Genomic DNA, 16,752 nt, shown 5'->3' with positions numbered 1-16,752 from the left:
CTTATCTACAGTTAATCCATAAATGATAAATTCTTATGATCTGTACTAGCTATAAATTAACAACTACATTTTTATCCAGCCCTCTTTGTTATTCAGTTTTTGTTAACTTTTAATGTTTTAATTAATGTTTGATTAATGGTTTAAACATTTTAATTTTAAAAGTCCAGTGTTAGTCTGGCAAAGGTGTGGTGGTCTGGCATAGAATTGCAAGAGGGAGGGCTGTTTCCCAAAGATCTAAGAGATAAATCAGCCTTGAGTTCTTGGTATGCAGAAAAAGACCCAGAAGGGATCCTCTCTAAACCTTCACAGGGTTCATCTGAGATAGATGAACGTGCTTTGGTCTGGCTAAATTCCTGCCTATGGGCAAACAGCAATAAAGAAACTACAGGTAGTTCTTGACCTACAACCATTTATTTAGTGACCATTCAAAAGTTATAACGGCATTGAAAAAAGTGACTTATGGCTGTTTTTCGCACTTATGATCATTGCAGCATCTCCTTGGTTGGGTGATCAAAATTTGGGCACTTGACAACTGGCATGAATTTATGACAATTGCACTTCCCCAAGTCATGTGATCACCATTTGTAACATTCGCAGCCGACGTCTGACAAGCAGAGTCAACGGGGAATCCATATTCACTTAACGTTGCATGATTCAGTTAGCAACTGCAGTAATTTATTTATTTATTCATTCATTCGTTCGTTTATTCATTTATTCATTTATTTATTTATTTATTCATTCATTCATTCATTTATTTATTTATTTATTTATTTATTTATTTATTTATTTATTTATTTATTTTATTGGATTTGTATACCGCCCTATTCCCGTAGGACTCAGGGCAGTTTACAGGGCAGTTAAAACCATGAATACAAAAAATTAAAAACAAATAAAACAATTAAATTAAATTCAAGCCCCAAGAGTAAATCTAAAACCCAGTTAAATTAACAACCCCACAGTCTGGACCAAACAGATCGAAGAGCCAAGTTTTCAGGTCCCGGCGAAATGAGCGAAGGTCGGGGGCAGTCCTAAGTTCTGTGGGTAGTTGGTTCCATAGGGCAGGCGCACCCACAGAGAACGCCCTTCCCCTGGGAATAACCCGCCGGCATTCATTAACCGGCGGTACCCTGAGAAGGCCCTCCCTGTGGGGGCGCACAGGACAATGGGAAGATGATGCCGGCAGCAGGTGTTCCCTTAGATAGTCCGGACCCAAGCCATTTAGGGCTTTATAGGTCATTACCAGCACCTTGAATCTCACCCGGAGGGCAACCGGAAGCCAATGCAGCTCACGGAGAAGACGTGTTACACGGGAGTATCGGGAAGCTCCCATCAAAACTCGCGCGGCTGAATTCTGTACCAGTTGAAGCCTTCGGGTGGTCCTCAAGGGCAGCCCCATGTAGAGGGCATTGCAGTAGTCTAACCGGGAGGTCACAAGCGCATGAGTGACTGTACGTAGAGCATCTCGGTCCAGATAGGGACGCAACTGGCGCACCAGGCGAATCTGGGCAAAAGCCCCCCTGGTCACGGCTCCTATATGAACTTCCAAACTGAGCCGTGAATCCAGGAGGACTCCCAAGTTGCGAGCCCTATCAACGGGGGGTAACACCTCATCCCCTATTGTTAATGATGGAGAAGGTTGGTCAGCCCGAGATGCCGGTATGAACAGCCACTCAGTCTTGTCAGGATTGAGACAAAGCCTGTTTCTCCCCATCCAAACCCAGACCGCCTCCAGGCAACGGGACATCACAGTGAGGGCATCACTGGGTTGGGTCGGGGTGGAAAGAAAAAGTTGGGTATCATCAGCGTACTGGTGATACCCCACCCCGAAACCACGAATGAGCTCACCCAGCGGCTTCATGTAGATGTTGAACGGGCGGGAGAGAGGACCGACCCCTGAGGGACTCCACAAACGAGAGATCTCGGGGTGGACCACCGACTGCGAGCGGCCCAGGAGGTAGGAGGAGAACCACTGTAAAATGGTGCCTCCCACTCCCAGCCCCCTGAGACGCCGCAGTAGGATACCATGGTCGATGGTATCAAAAGCTGCTGAGAGGTCTAATAGGACTAGGATAGAGGAACAACCCCTGTCCCGAGCCCGCCAGAGATCATTCACCAGTGCGACCAATGCCAACTGGCAAAAAGGTGAAAAGGGGGGGCAAAGCTCATTTAACAACTGTCTTGCTTAGCAGTGGAAATGTTGGGCTCGAAGTGGTTATAAGTCTGGCGCACCAGTTGTGAACCTGATTTATTGATTGATCATTCTTGCTTCTTTGCATCCCAGAAAAGGAACGTTTTGCAAAGGGGCTTTTTGGTGTGCTACACCTCTGGGCTGCTCGGCACACCTTGACATCAGTGAGAGCAAGTAGACGATACTGAGGCGGTAGAATGCAGGTGGCAGGGGGCCAAAAGGGCATAGATGGGTGGAGGAAATTGAAACGCTAGGGTGGTTGTTAGTGCGGCCAGGCTGCCAAATGCTCGTGATCACATGACCGTGCAATGGCCTTAACTTGGGTCATGGGTCGTTCCATCCTAACTTTGAATAGTTGTAAGTTAAAGGCTATCTGTGGTGATTTCTATACAAACTGTTTTCCAATGAGATAAGCTTCCTGTTCAGTGTCATGAAGCAAATTGCCTTTGTTTTCTAAACTCTTTATTTTGATTTTTTCAAATTTATCATCTTTAAAATAAGGTTATTATTTGATTGAAAGGAAATTCAGAGAAAAATCCCCGTTTCCACAAATGTTGAACAAAACTAGACCTAATTCTTGTATGGTCACAATGCTGTGTATGGATTTATTCGTTAATTTGTTTACTTACTAATATTTTAATACTAGGTGATTGCTTTCCCGGATTATATATATCAATACAGCTATACAGTCATGCTCGAAATTGTTGGCACCCCAGAAATTTTTCAAGAAAATCAAGTATTTATCACAGAAAAGTATTGCAGGAACACATGTTTTGCTATACACAGGTTTATTCCCTTTGTGTGTATTGGAGCACAACAAAAAAAGGGAGGAAAAAAAGCAAATTGGACATAATGTCAAACAAAACTCCAAAAATGGGCCGGACAAAATTATTGGCGCCCTTTCAAAATTGTGGGTAAACAAGATTGTTTCAAGCATGTGATGCTCCTTTAAACTCACCTGGGGCAAGTAACAGGTGTGGGCAATATAAAAATCACACCTGAAAGCAGATAAAAAAGAGAGAAGTTCACTTAGTCTTTGCATTGTGTGTCTGTGTGTGCCACACGAACCATGGACAACAGAAAGAGGAGAAGAGAACTGTCTGAGGACTTGAGAACCAAAATTGTGGACCAATATAAACAATCTCAAGGTTACAAGTCCATCTCCAGAGATCTAGATTTGCCTTTGTCCACAGTGCGCAACATTATCAAGAAGTTTGCAACCCATGGCACTGTAGCGAATCTCCCTGGTCGTGGACAGAAGAGAAAAATTGATGAAAGGTTGCAACGCAGGATAGTCCGGATGGTGGATAAGCAGCCCCAAACAAGTTCCAAAGGAATGCAAGCTGTCCTGCAGGCTCAGGGAGCATCAGTGTCAGCGCAAACTATCCGTTGACATTTAAATGAAATGAAACGCTGTGGCAGGAGACCCAGGAGGACCCCACTGCTGACACAGAGACATAAAAAAGCAAGATTACAGTTTGCCAAAATGTACTCGAGTAAGCCAAAATCCTTCTGGGAAAACGTCTTGTGGACAGATGAGACCAAGATAGAGCTTTTTGGTAAAGCACATCATTCTACTGTTTACTGAAAATGAAATGAGGCCTACAAAGAAAAGAACACAGTACCTACAGTGAAATATGGTGGAGGTTCAATGATGTTTTGGGGTTGTTTTGCTTCCTCTGGCACTGGGTGCCTTGAATGTGTGCAAGGCATCATGAAATCTGAGGATTACCAAAGGATTTTGGGTCGCACTGTAGAGCCCAGTGTCAGAAAGCTAGGTTTGCGTCCGAGATCTTGGGTCTTCCAGCAGGACAATGACCCCAAACATACGTCAAAAAGCACCCAGAAATGGATGGCAAGAAAGCGCTGGAGAGTTCTGAAGTGGCCAGCAATGAGTCCAGATCTGAATCCCATTGAACACCTGTGGAGAGATCTTAAAATTGCTGTTGGGAAAAGGTGCCCTTCCAATAAGAGAGACCTGGAGCAGTTTGCAAAGGAACAGTGGTCCAAAATTCCAGGTGAGAGGTGTAAGAAGCTTATTGATGGTTATAGGAAGTTACTGATTTCAGTTATTTTTTCCAAAGGGTGTGCAACCAAATATTAAGTTAAGGGTGCCAATAATTTTGTCCAGCCCATTTTTGGAGTTTTGTTTGACATTATGTCCAATTTGCTTTTTTTCCTCCCTTTTTTTGTTGTGTTCCAATACACACAAAGGGAATAAACCTGTGTATAGCAAAACATGTGTTCCTGCAATACTTTTCTGAGAGAAATACTTGATTTTCTGGAAAAATTTCTGGGGTGCCAACAATTTTGAGCATGACTGTATATCCTTAAAAAGTCTCCAAAAGTAAGTGAGAGGAGAGAGATCAGTTTCTCAAGACCGGAGAGAAGTGATGAGTAGTATGTTGGCATTTACATGCTGGCATTCAGATCAGGCTGGCCTGATGTTACTTGCTGGAACACTTGCTTGAATAGTAATTTGTAGCTCTTGTTTCTTTAGCTGTTGGATGGGGCCAGAATTGCTGGAGCGAGCAAATGGAGCCAAGGTATGCTGCTCTTCACTTTTCAAGTTGGTAGGAACTGAATGTTCTATCTGGCAGGGAAACTTTATGGAGCTGCTCTTTCTCTAGTTGGTTATATTCACATGACACTCTTGAATGAGTTATCTTCGCCTGGTTAATTGATTCTCATCATGTGCCAATGTTATACTAGTACAGGTTAATTGATTAGTTATCACTTGGCCAGTTTCTAGTCTTTTTAGCTAATATGCAGCACGTTTCTTACTTTTAAAATTTCTGCCCTTCCGAGGTGGACCTCTGTACTTCTTTTAAAATTCAGAATGGCATGATCACTGTGGATGGATTAGGTTATGGAAGGGTATCCTATTCCCTTCTACCCATTCCTGCTTTATTTTTATTGTCCTGTATAACTGTATGTTTGTTTGTGTGTGTGTATGTGTGTGTGTGTCTGGTCTATGTGACCACAGGGATGATTTTTTAGGAATCCCTCTTAGGTCTTTCGGTCTGCCGTGAATGACTGAAGATTCTATTAACTGCGTGCTCGTGTAACCCAATCTAGGGCATGAGGTCCTTGCTATTCATGCCTTTGTTATAGTTTCATGAGCCTACTGCCACATGTTATATTTGGGGCTGCTTTAAAAGACCACCTGTAGATTTGACCTAAAATGTAGCCGCTCATGTATTACCCAGCATTCATCAATCAGAGCTCATTAACCTTGTAATGAACACTGAATTAGGTTTTAGGTGCAATTTAAAGTGCAAATATTAACCTATGTAATCTTTGTGGCTTGGCATCTTACTACCTTCAGAACCACTTTCACTGAATTGGCCTAATTTATTTGATCTTGATCTTGTCTTTTGGATTTGTTTGGATTTGGGGGCAGGGTTGTATGCTTTATGCTTTTGATTGAAAGTATTGATAGCATGGTGAGATGATGCTCAGTGTGAAATGTGATTGTATCAAGATTTAGATTTCAACTACAATTTATATCTCTTCCTTGCCTCTCTTTAAAAAGAAATTATGTTGCCTAAATGGTGATGGATAGCCTGATAAATAGGTCTCCAGGGCCCTCCAGAATTGAACCACTGGTCTTGTTGGTTCAACAGTAAGCCCATCTAGCTTGGTTCAGTCCCATTCTTCGCCAGTCTTTTTTCTGGTCTGGCAGAGTTTTTCTTGGTGTGAAGGCATACTTCATCATTTGGACATGACTGTCATTAGCACAGAATTCATAGTCAACCAGCATTTCTTCATTCTAATGACCTGCGTCCTATATGCAGACTGTAAGCCGAATTGTCAACTGCCATATGAAGTCCGGTTTACTGGTCCAAAAGCTGTTACACTGAAAACTTTTTGCACATTGATACAACGGTCTCTAGGGAGTCCAGCATATAAAGACAATAAAGAGTATCACATTATGTTACTGAGCATAAAAGTACTTAATAAAAGCAATTCTGTGAAACAATTTTGTGGCTTGCTTAGGCCATGGTAATAGTTGCACAATGATGAGTTGTTTTTTGTTGACATTGGAACTAAGCATATGGTGGCTGGCTGTTGTGTGGAGGGTGTCTAGAAGCAAGGTTTTTGGCTCCTTGGAATAGACCAGTGATGGTGAACCTTTTTGAGACCAAGTGCCGAAATTGCAACCCAAAACCCACTTGTGTATTGTCGGGTGCTGGGTGGGCGTGGTCCATTGGGTGGGTGTGGTCCATTGGGTGGGTGTGGCTGCGGTGGTAATGGCAGACTGGGTGGGACTAAAAAGTTCAATTAATACAACTTTGCGAGATCTTTTTTTTCCCCCCAAGAGAAGTTGATTGAACTTTTTTTTTCCACACGGCAGCAGAGGCCTAAAGCAAAAAGGTTTTATAAAACCCAGCTGAAGGCCTAGGACTGGGGTGATGGTGCGTGTGCTCACAGAGAGGACTCGCCACCACGGGAATAGAACCTATTGTAATGCAGAAGCACCGAATTTTTTTTTAAATTTTTTTTTTAATCCCATTTATATCCCGCCCTTCTCCGAAGACTCAGGGCGGCTTACAAGCTTAGCAGTAGCCTTCATTCTATGTATATGCCTGCTTATTAGGGCTTTCACACACACCCCAAGCGGCATTATTACAAAGTCAGCTTAATTGCCCCCAACAATCTGGGTCTTCATTTTACCTACCTGGGAAGGATGGAAGGCTGAGTCAACCTTGAGCCTGGTGGGATGCGAACCTGCACTAATTGCCAAGTGAAGCTTTCTTCCCTTGCTCACATCACAGCCAGGCCTGGGCCACTGCCTTGCAGTGGTGTCAGAGATCAGTTACTAATCCCTATGAAGGGCCTCCCCTCTACCCAAAGAGTGGGGGGGGGGTAGGATGGGGCAGTAAGGTTGTCATTGCCTTCCTTTTGGCAGTATCCACTGATAGTAAGAAAAAGCAGGGGAGGTAGAAAAGAACAGATCCTGGCTTAGTTATAAATACAAGTAGATTGTAGCTGTCTCTCAGGCTGCCTTACTCAAGTGTGGAACTGCCTTTCTTATCATCCCAAGAACGTTGGCCTCTGTGTCCAAGATGAACCTGGTGACCATTCCCATTTTTTACATTCATCTATGATTCCTGGAAAAGATTGCAAAGAGGCTGTCTCACTTCTGAGAATTGTTCTTTTCTTGTTTGTGCAGTATCTTGCCTTTTATTCTTCTAGACCACAGATTAGCTCATGTTCATTTTTGTTCCCTTCTTGTTTCCCTGTTAATGTGTCCCTCTTGGTGGCTTTTATCTTGAGTGCTTTTTGATCTGTTATCTGTCCCTGGGTGTTGTAGTTTATTAATTATAGAGATCATGAGAAATTAGTTACTTGTAAGTTAATTTTTCTAGTATTCATCTGTGAATTCACATATATAAATTGTCAACCTGTGTAAAAGCCTATTTGGAATGTTAAATTGCATAGGACTTTTTGCAGAATCCCTGCAGTGCAAATTAGTGTGCATTTCTTTTTATTCTTCCCAGTTCCAGAGACTACCAGATCAAAAGAAAAGTGAACAATCTTGGAACTGAATGGGAAGTACATACAGGAGGTTATATGAATATTATATATTATGTTAACCAAGCTGGTAAAATAGATTTTTTGAAACTAGTGATGATTTGCTGTGCTTGTTGAACATTAACCAGAGGGAGAAAAAGCATAGCTAGCATAGCATAAGGTAAAGGTAAAGGTTCCCCTGCACATGCGTGCTAGTCGTTTCCGACTCTAGGGGCCGGTGCTCATCTCTGTTTCAAAGCCGAAGAGCCAGCGCTTGTCCGAGGATGTCTCCGTGGTCATGTGGCTGGCATGACTTAGACGCCAAAGGTGCACGGAACACTGTTACCTTCCCACCGTAGTAGTCCCTATTTTTCTACTTGCATTTTTACGTGCTTTCGAACTGCTAGGTTGGCAGAAGCTGGGACGAGTAACAGGCGCTCACTCTGCTACGCGGCACTCGGGATTCGACCCGCCAAACTGCCGATCTTCTGACCGACAAGCTCAGCGTCCTAACCCACTGAGCCACCGCGTCCCTCAGCATAGCATAGCATAGCATATTTGAAAAGGTATGTTTCCACATTGATTGTAGTAAATGTAGCTGAAATGATATACTGTACAGATCAAAAAACAGATGTCCTAAAAAAGTGCTTCCCATTCCTGGGTAAATTATCCAAAATTAGATAAAAGTGTTTTTTCTTTGGGTAATGACACGCAAACCCATTACCAAATCACAACAAGGACATTTAAATTGACTTAAAAGTGTTTAATTACATTGGGTAAAAAAGATTTTCTGATAAGTCATTTTGCGTAATGAAGCAAAAAGTTTGGGAAGGTTAACTACTGCTCTAAATAGTTAACCTCCTTCATGGTTACTATAAGGAGTGATCTACATACTGCTTCATGGTTCATTAAATTTAGGTGGTACACTGACTTTATTGAACAATATCATTATTGAGCTTGTCTAGAACAATGTTTACATATTTCTTAGGTTTATGTTATTGCATAACAACTTATAGGATAGTTATGTAGCAACAAAAAGCGTGGCAATTTAACAGCTAACAACAAAAAATGTCTATACAGCTGATAAAGTGGATGGAATTCCATTAAGCTTCATGCAGTAGTATATTTGTTGTCTTTTAAGATGTCACAACACAATGTTTTATTTGTAAGTAGTTCTGCAGCTGTTTGCATCATTTAGATGGCTATAAAATAAATAGCAATAGCAATAGCAATAGCAATAGCACTTAGACCCCATGGTGCTTTACTGTGGCTGCAGCCTGTTGGGAACAGGGTTGTGCAAGCAGCTGGCAGGTGAACACATATGTAAAGCTGCATTTGTGTAAGTGTGAAACCATCCCCTCCTTTTTGTTGCTGCCAGTCCGCAGAGCTGGGAAGGCTGGGGATTGCTGCTTTAGTTTTACAGCACTCTCTGAACAGTTTGCAACATCAACATATTGCCCCCAACAATCTGGATCCTCATTTTACCAAACTCAAAGGATGGAAGATTGAATCAATCTTGATCCAGTCAAGATTGAACTCCTGGCAGCGGGCAGAGTCAGCCTGCAATACTGCATCCTAACCACTGCGCCAGCAGGGCTCAAAATCAAATCAGTGGAGTGGGGATTTTAAAAATAATTTATAGTAAATATTGTTGTCTAAATGGTAACAGGCAACATAGAATTTCCAGTGAATGAAAAAAATAGGAAAAGATGGCAATTGCAATTTCAGCGGGAACTAAGTGTAGGTAAACTTAGTCTGGATCCAATCCATAATGTCTGTATATCTGTCTGAATGGGTACAATACAATTAGTATACAGTGCATTCGGAAAGTATTCAGACCTCCTTCATTTTTGTCAATTTTGTTATGCTGCAGCTTGATTCTACAGTTGTTGAAATTCATTTTTTTTCTCATTAATCTACAACGTGAAAACAGAATTTTAGAAATGTCTGTAAATTTATTTTAAAAAACACTGAAATGTCATAAGTATTCAAACCCTTCACTTGGTACTTTGTTGAAGCACCTTTGGCAGCAATTACAGCCTTGAGTCTTTTTGGGTGTGATGCGACAAGCTTTGCACACCTGGATTGGGAGATTTTCTGCCATTCTTCCTTGCAAATCCTCTCAAGCTCAGTCAGGTTGGATGGTGACCATCGATGGACAGCCTTTTTCAGGTTCCTCCAGAGATGTTTGATAGGGTTCAAGTCAGGGCTCTGGCTGGGCCACTCTAGGACATCCACAGAATTGTCCCTAAGCCACTCCTGTGTTTTCTTGGCTGTGTGTTTAGGATCGTTGTCATGTTGGAAAGCGAACCTTCGGCCCAGTGTGAGGTCCTGAGCACTGTTGAACAGGTTTTCATTGAGGATATCCCTGTACTTTGCTCCATTTAGCTTTCCCTCAACCCTCACCAGTCTTCCAGTGCCTGCTGCTGAAAAACATCCCCACAGCATGATGCTGCCACCACTAAGCTTCACTGTTAGGAACGTATTGGACATGTGGTGAGCAGTGCCTGCTTTCCTCCAGACACAATATTTAGAATTTATTTATTTATTTATTTTTGGGACTTATATGCCGCCCTATCTCCCGAAGGACTCAGGACGGCTAACAACAATAAAAACAACAATACAAAAGTTAAAAGAAATTAAATAAACAGCCCCACTAAATAGGTAAAGTAAAGGTAAAGGTTCCCCCACACATGCGTGCTTGTTGTTAGCTGCGAAGTCGTGTCCGACCCATCGCGACCCTATGGACAACATTCCTCCAGGCCTTCCTGTCCTCTACCATCTTCTGGAGTCCATTTAAGCTCATGCCTACTGCTTCAGTGACTCCATCCAGCCACCTCATTCTCTGTCGTCCCCTTCTTCTATTGCCCTCGATCTTTCCCAGCATTAGGCTCTTCTCCAGTGAGTCCTTCCTTCTCATTAGGTGCCCAAAGTATTTGAGTTTTAGCTTCAGGATCTGGCCTTCTAAAGAGCAGTCAGGATTGATCTCCTCTAGGACTGACCGGTTTGATCGCCTTGCAGTCCAAGGGACTCGCAGGAGTCTTCTCCAGCACCATAGTTCAAAGGCCTCAATTCTTTGGCGCTCAGCCTTTCTTATGGTCCAACTTTCACTGCCATACATTGCAACTGGGAAGACCATAGCCTTGACTATACGCACTTTTGTTGACAGGGTGATGTCTCTGCTTTTTAGTGTGCTGTCTAGATTTGCCATGGCTTTCCTCCCCAGGAGCAAGCGTCTTTTAATTTCTTGGCTACAGTCCCCATCTGCAGTGATCTTGGAGCCCAGGAAAATAAAATCTGTCACTACTTCCATTTCTTCCCCATCTATTTGCCAGGAATTGAGAGGGCCAGATGCCATGATCTTGGTTTTCTTAATGTTAAGTTTCAACCCAAGTTTTGCACTCTCCTTCTTCACCCGCAACAAGAGGCTCTTTAGTTCTTCTTCACTTTCTGCCATTAGAGTGGTATCATCTGCGTATCTTAGGTTGTTGATATTTCTTCCGGCAATCTTAATTCCAACTTTTGATTCATCTAGCCCTGCCTTTCTCATGATGTGCTCTGCATATAAGTTAAATAGGCAGGGCGACAGTATACAGCCTTGCCGGACTCCTTTCCCAATTTTGAACCAATCAGTGGTTCCGTGTCCAGTTCTCACTGTTGCTTCTTGACCCACATATAGGTTTCTCAAGAGACAAATAAGATGGTCTGGTACTCCCATCTCTTTAAGAACTTGCCACAGTTTGTTATGATCCACACAATCAAAGGCTTTAGCATAGTCAATGAAGCAGAAGTAGATGTTTTTCTGGAACTCCCTAGCTTTCTCCATGATCCAGCGTATGTTGGCAATTTGATCTCTAGTTCCTCTGCCTCTTCGAAATCCTGCCTGTACTTCTGGTAGTTCTCGATCCACATACTGCTGGAGTCTAGCTTGTAGGATTTTAAGCATGACTTTACTAGCATGAGAAATGAGTGCAATGGTGCGATAGTTTGAACATTCTTTGGCACTGCCTTTCTTTGGAATTGGAATGTAAACTGATCTTTTCCAATCCTGTGGCCACTGTTGAGTTTTCCAAATTTGCTGGCAAATTGAGTGTAGCACTTTTACTGCACTGTCTTTTAAGATTTTGAATAGCTCAGCTGGAATACTGTCACCTCCACTAGCTTTGTTGTTGCTCAGCTTTTCTAAGGCCCACTTCACTTCACATTCTAGGATGTCTGGCTCGAGGTCAGTGACCACCTCATTGTGATTATCAGGGACGTTAAGCTCATTCTTGTATAGTTCTTCTGTGTAATTTTGCCACCTCTTCTTAATGCTAGTCGTTTCCAACTCTAGGGGCCGGTGCTCATCTCCGTTTCAAAGCCGAAGAGCCAGCGCTTGTCCGAGGACGTCTCCGTGGTCATGTGGCCAGCATGACTAGACGCCAAAGGCGCACGGAACGCTGTTACCTTCCCACCGTAGTGGTCCCTATTTTTCTACTTGCATTTTTACGTGCTTTCGAACTGCTAGGTTTAAATAAGTTAAACTAAACAATTAAAAATTAAAAAACATTTTAAAAAACCCTGTCGTCAGAATTGAGGCCAAACAGTTTACCGGTAATTATGGTTTCATCTATGCCAGAGAAATTTGTTTCTCACACTGAGAGTCCTTCAGGTGCTTTTTTGCAAACTCCAAGCGGGCTTACATGTGTTGCACTGAGGAGAGGCTTCCATCTAGCCATTTTGCCATAAATCCCAGATCAGTGGACGGCTGCAGTGATGGTGTCCTTCTGGAACTCTGTCCCATCTCCAGATCTCTGAAGCTAAATCAGAGTGACCATCTGGTTCTTGATCACCTCTCTTACTAAGGCCCTTCTCCCCTGATTGCTCAGTTTGACCAGGCAACTAGTTCTTGGAAGAGTTCTGGTTATGCCAAACCTCTTTCATTTGAGAATTATGGAGGCCACTGTGTTTTTCAGCGCAGCAGAAATTTTATTGTAGCCTTCCCCAGAAGGACTAGGAGGGACATGATAGCAGTATTCCAGTATTTGAGAGGTTGCCACAAAGAGGAGGAGGTCAATTTATTTTCCAAAACCCCAGAGGTCAGGCAGGACAAGAAACGAGAGAAGCAACCTGGAATTAAGGAGAAATTCCTAACAGCAGTATTCCAATTGTCCTCCTAACAGTGAGGACAATTAAGCAGTGGAACAGAAATTGTGGATGCTTCATCACTGCAGGTTTTAAAGAAGAGACTGGACAGTCACTTGTATGAAATGGTGTAGGATCTCCTTCAGCAGGGGGTTGGGCTAAAAGACCTCCAAGATCTCTTCCAGCTCTATTCTGATTCTGATTCTAATCTTGTCTCTGAGCTCCTCAGACGGTTCCTTTGACCTCATGGCTTTTGCTCTGCCACAGTATGCATTGCCAGCTGCGAGGACTTCTATAGAGAGGTGTGTGATTTTCCAAATAATGTCCAATCAATTTAATTTACGACAGGTTGACTCCAGTCAAGGTGTAGAAACATGTCAGAAATGGGAGGCTCCTGAGCTAAATTTCAAGTGTTGTTGCAAAGGGTCCGAATACTTATGCCAATGTGATATTTCAGGTTTTTTTCTTTTTAATAAATTCACAAACGTTTCTAAAATTTCTGTTTTCACTTTGTCATTATGGGGTACTGAGTGTAGATTAATGAGGGGAAAAATGAATTTCAACAGCTGTAGAATCAGGCTGTAGTATAACAATATTGACAAAAGTGAAGGAGGTCTGAATTCTTTCTGAATGCACTGTACCCATGAGCTTTCATCTAGGACCCAGCTAAGGATCCCATCTGCTTTGGAAATTGTTTTTTTTTAAAGGGGGCAGGGCTGACTTAGTAGGAGGTATCTTTTTAATTGGGAATTTAGTAGAGAAAAGGAAGGTGCATATGTGAGAGTGAGACTCAGACTTCTTAATGTGTAAAAGAGCTTCAGGACAGAGGAGAATTTAGTGAAGATAGCAGCATTGGGGGGTGGGGGAAGGCATCAAAAGGAGCAGCACATTTCCTTCTCTAAAGCACAAAAGTAGCCCAACAAGAAGTGAGGACCACTCCACCCCAGACCAAAATTGCTGAAGGAGTGAAGAAAGGTGAGGACTGTGAGGACATGGGCCACAAGAGTTGTAAAGCAACACCTCAGTAAGTGGCTTCCTCAAAACAACAGCAATAGGATGAGGAAGAGCAAGCCTGGAAGCGATGATGGAGAATCCTGTGTGCATGGATATAATAGGAACCATGGAACAGAAGGAAGCAAGATGGCAAAGTATAGTACAGAAAATCTCAGGAAGTGTAAACTGAGGACGAAGAAAAGGGTTGGAGCAGAAGGAAGCTCTCCCCTTTTACATATCCAGTCAAAAGCTGCAGTAGTGGCCAAGTGACCAGATAATAACCCAAAAGGCTTTGGAGAGCAAACCAAGAGGTATCCCAGGAAGCTTCATGAACACTGACAATTGGCTTTGAAGTGTTGGCTTTATCAAAATTTTCAGTAACCTAAGACAACAGATAAACACTGTATGGGCTGAGATTTGTTTCCAGAGGAAAACACTGCATCTTGCATGTTTTAGAAACACCTGGCTGTTGGCTTCTATTTAGTTAATGGAAATGATTTTATTAATATTCAGGGGACATTTATAGTTGGCTGCTAGAAATGTGATTAGTGCAATCACTGGCTTAAATGCAACTAACAAGGAAATGTTGTTAACGTGTTTAGACCATGGGCTGATGGCCACATTTGGAGTTCTGAGTTTATACTGTGTTTTCACAAAATGCCCATCATTATGTTGCCTTGCCTATTCATACACGGTTGCTGTGTTGAAAATGGCATTTATAGCAGTCATTTACCAGAAAGCAAACTGATGAGATTACTTTCTCTATTATTGTCATGTCCTTTTGGATGCCTCATATGTCCCAACTTGCCCTTTTTTCTGGATTTATGAGCAAACTTCCAAATAAACTGCAGGCTTATATCTTTACTTTGTTATAATACATGTGGAGCGTAAACAAAGTCTACAGCCATTTTTGTAAAGGAATACACTTCACAGCAGGTATCTAATTTTGTGCTATGCCAGTTTCCTGAAGATTATTAACTGTCAGCTATGAGATTTGAATGTGCCCTCCCTTCATCTCAGTATAGCTTTTTGTTTCTTTTCTTTTTTCTACCCTATAATGCCAGTTTTGTTTGGAAGTCCTACAGATTCTGTAAATACAAAAATAGGGGGAAAAATAACATTTATCAGTTTTTTGTATTAAAATAGTAAGAATGATAAAATGAAAAGAAGAAAGTTGGGTTAGGGCTTATGAGAAGTGACTTGAGCAACATGTATAACTTGTTGAAACAGCTTTTTGAAATCTGCAGCAAGCGTAGATAAGCTGCCTCCTTCCTATCAGATTATATTTGCTCATGGTTGAAGATATAATGACCACACAACAAGCTTGTATTTAGTCTTGGTCTTGAGAATTACCGAATACTGTAGTGTTTCCATAGGCTGAGTTTCTTTTATATTTGTATAGAGGAGCCTCAAATTCCAGAAGCATTACATGGTAAGTTTAATGAATTAATGTCTGATTTCCCTGCAGCTCATGTGACAAGGAACTTTTTAAGCTGCTTCCCATTGATCCCTGCTTTCCAAATCTTTTGTGTCTTCCAGCTTGCAGAAAAGGATGAAGAGCTTGGTTTCTACAGTAACTACAGCCTGCAGGCGTTTTTTTTTACAGTATTCTTTTTAGAGTGCAGAGATGCAGTGTATTTTGTTTCTTTAGAAACTTTTTTTCTGTTTGACTGGTGCTTTAAATTTTATATGGTTTAAAGCCGCAAAGGATGGGGAAATTTATACATGTGAGCAAAGTACATTTAATCCAGATGGTAGCTTTTTTTTTAAGTGCTTAATGGTCACAGGAAAAAAAATGCAAAAAAAATTACGATCCAAATGTATACATTCTCAAAGAAATAATAGTGTAAAAAGGGCATCAAAAATGAAAAAAGATAACAAGAAAAGGAAATGGAGTCAAAATATATTGTTAAAGCAGTTAACAGTAAAGAATGCTATATATACCTGTGTAATGTGTAATTCAAGTATACAGGTAGTCCTTAACTTATGACAGTTCATTTAGTGACCGTTCAAAGTTACAGAGGCACTGAAAAAAGTGACTTATGACCAGTTTTCACTCTCATGACTGTTGTGACATCCCTATGATCATGTTATCAAAATTTAGACATTTGGCAATTGGCTCATATTTATGATGGTTGCAGTGTCCCAGGATCACGTGATTCTCTTTTGTGACCTTCTGACAAGCAAAGTCAATGGGGATGCCAGATTCACTTAATAGTTTAACAATTACGGTGATTGTCTTAACAACTGTGGCAAGAAAGTTGTAAAATGGGGCAAACTCGCTTAACAAATGTTTCACTTAGCAACAGAAAGTTTGGGCTCAATTGTCATAAGTCGAGGACTCCCTGTATATATTGCATTGGCATCTTCGGGAATCAGTCAACTAAAGTGAATGAGAATGGGCAAATTTAATTCAGATGACCATTATAATTACTACTGTGAGCAAGAATTCCTTAGAAGAAATGACGTAGCCCTCAGTCAGTAAAAGAGTGGGAAAATCAGTATTGGATACAGTCTAAAAAAGCAACAGAATGATCCCCGTTCAAATCCAAGGAATGATCCCCATTCAAATTCAGCATTGTAGTAATCCAGGTCTGTGCCCCAACCACTGATGCAGAAGAGGCTGAAGTTGATTGGTTCTGTGAAGACCTATAACACTTTCTAGAACTAATATCAAAAGAAGATGTCCTTTCATCATAGGGGATTAGAAATAGGAAGTCAAAGAGTAACTAGAATAACAGGCATGTTTGGCCTTGGAATACAGATTGAAGCAGTACAAAGGCTAACAGAGTTTGTCAAAAGAACATGCTGTTCATAGCAAACACTTTTATTCAACAACTCAAAAGACGACTATGCGCATGGACTTCACCAGATGGTTAATACTGAAATCAGATTGATTATGTGCCTTGCACCCAAAGGTAGAGAAGCTC

General features: G+C 41.7%; 1 protein-coding gene across 2 annotated transcripts in view; it reads left to right on the top strand.

The window, feature by feature from the left end:
- Window positions 1-16,752, top strand: part of FOXK2 (forkhead box K2) — a 60,933-nt gene that overhangs the window by 15,121 nt on the left and 29,060 nt on the right. The window contains exon 2 of one of the 2 annotated variants that reach the window (XM_081315869.1): window positions 7,693-7,760. The exons of the other annotated variant lie outside the window; for it this stretch is intronic. The gene's annotated coding sequence lies outside the window, so the exon portion shown is untranslated. The remainder of the gene's footprint in view (window positions 1-7,692; window positions 7,761-16,752) is intronic. 2 annotated transcript variants of the gene reach the window in all.

The sequence above is a fragment of the Vipera berus genome (genome assembly GCF_964194415.1).
Source record: "Vipera berus genome assembly, chromosome: 2".
NCBI lineage: Eukaryota > Metazoa > Chordata > Lepidosauria > Squamata > Viperidae > Vipera > Vipera berus.
This window is presented reverse-complemented; position numbering and strand designations above follow the sequence as displayed.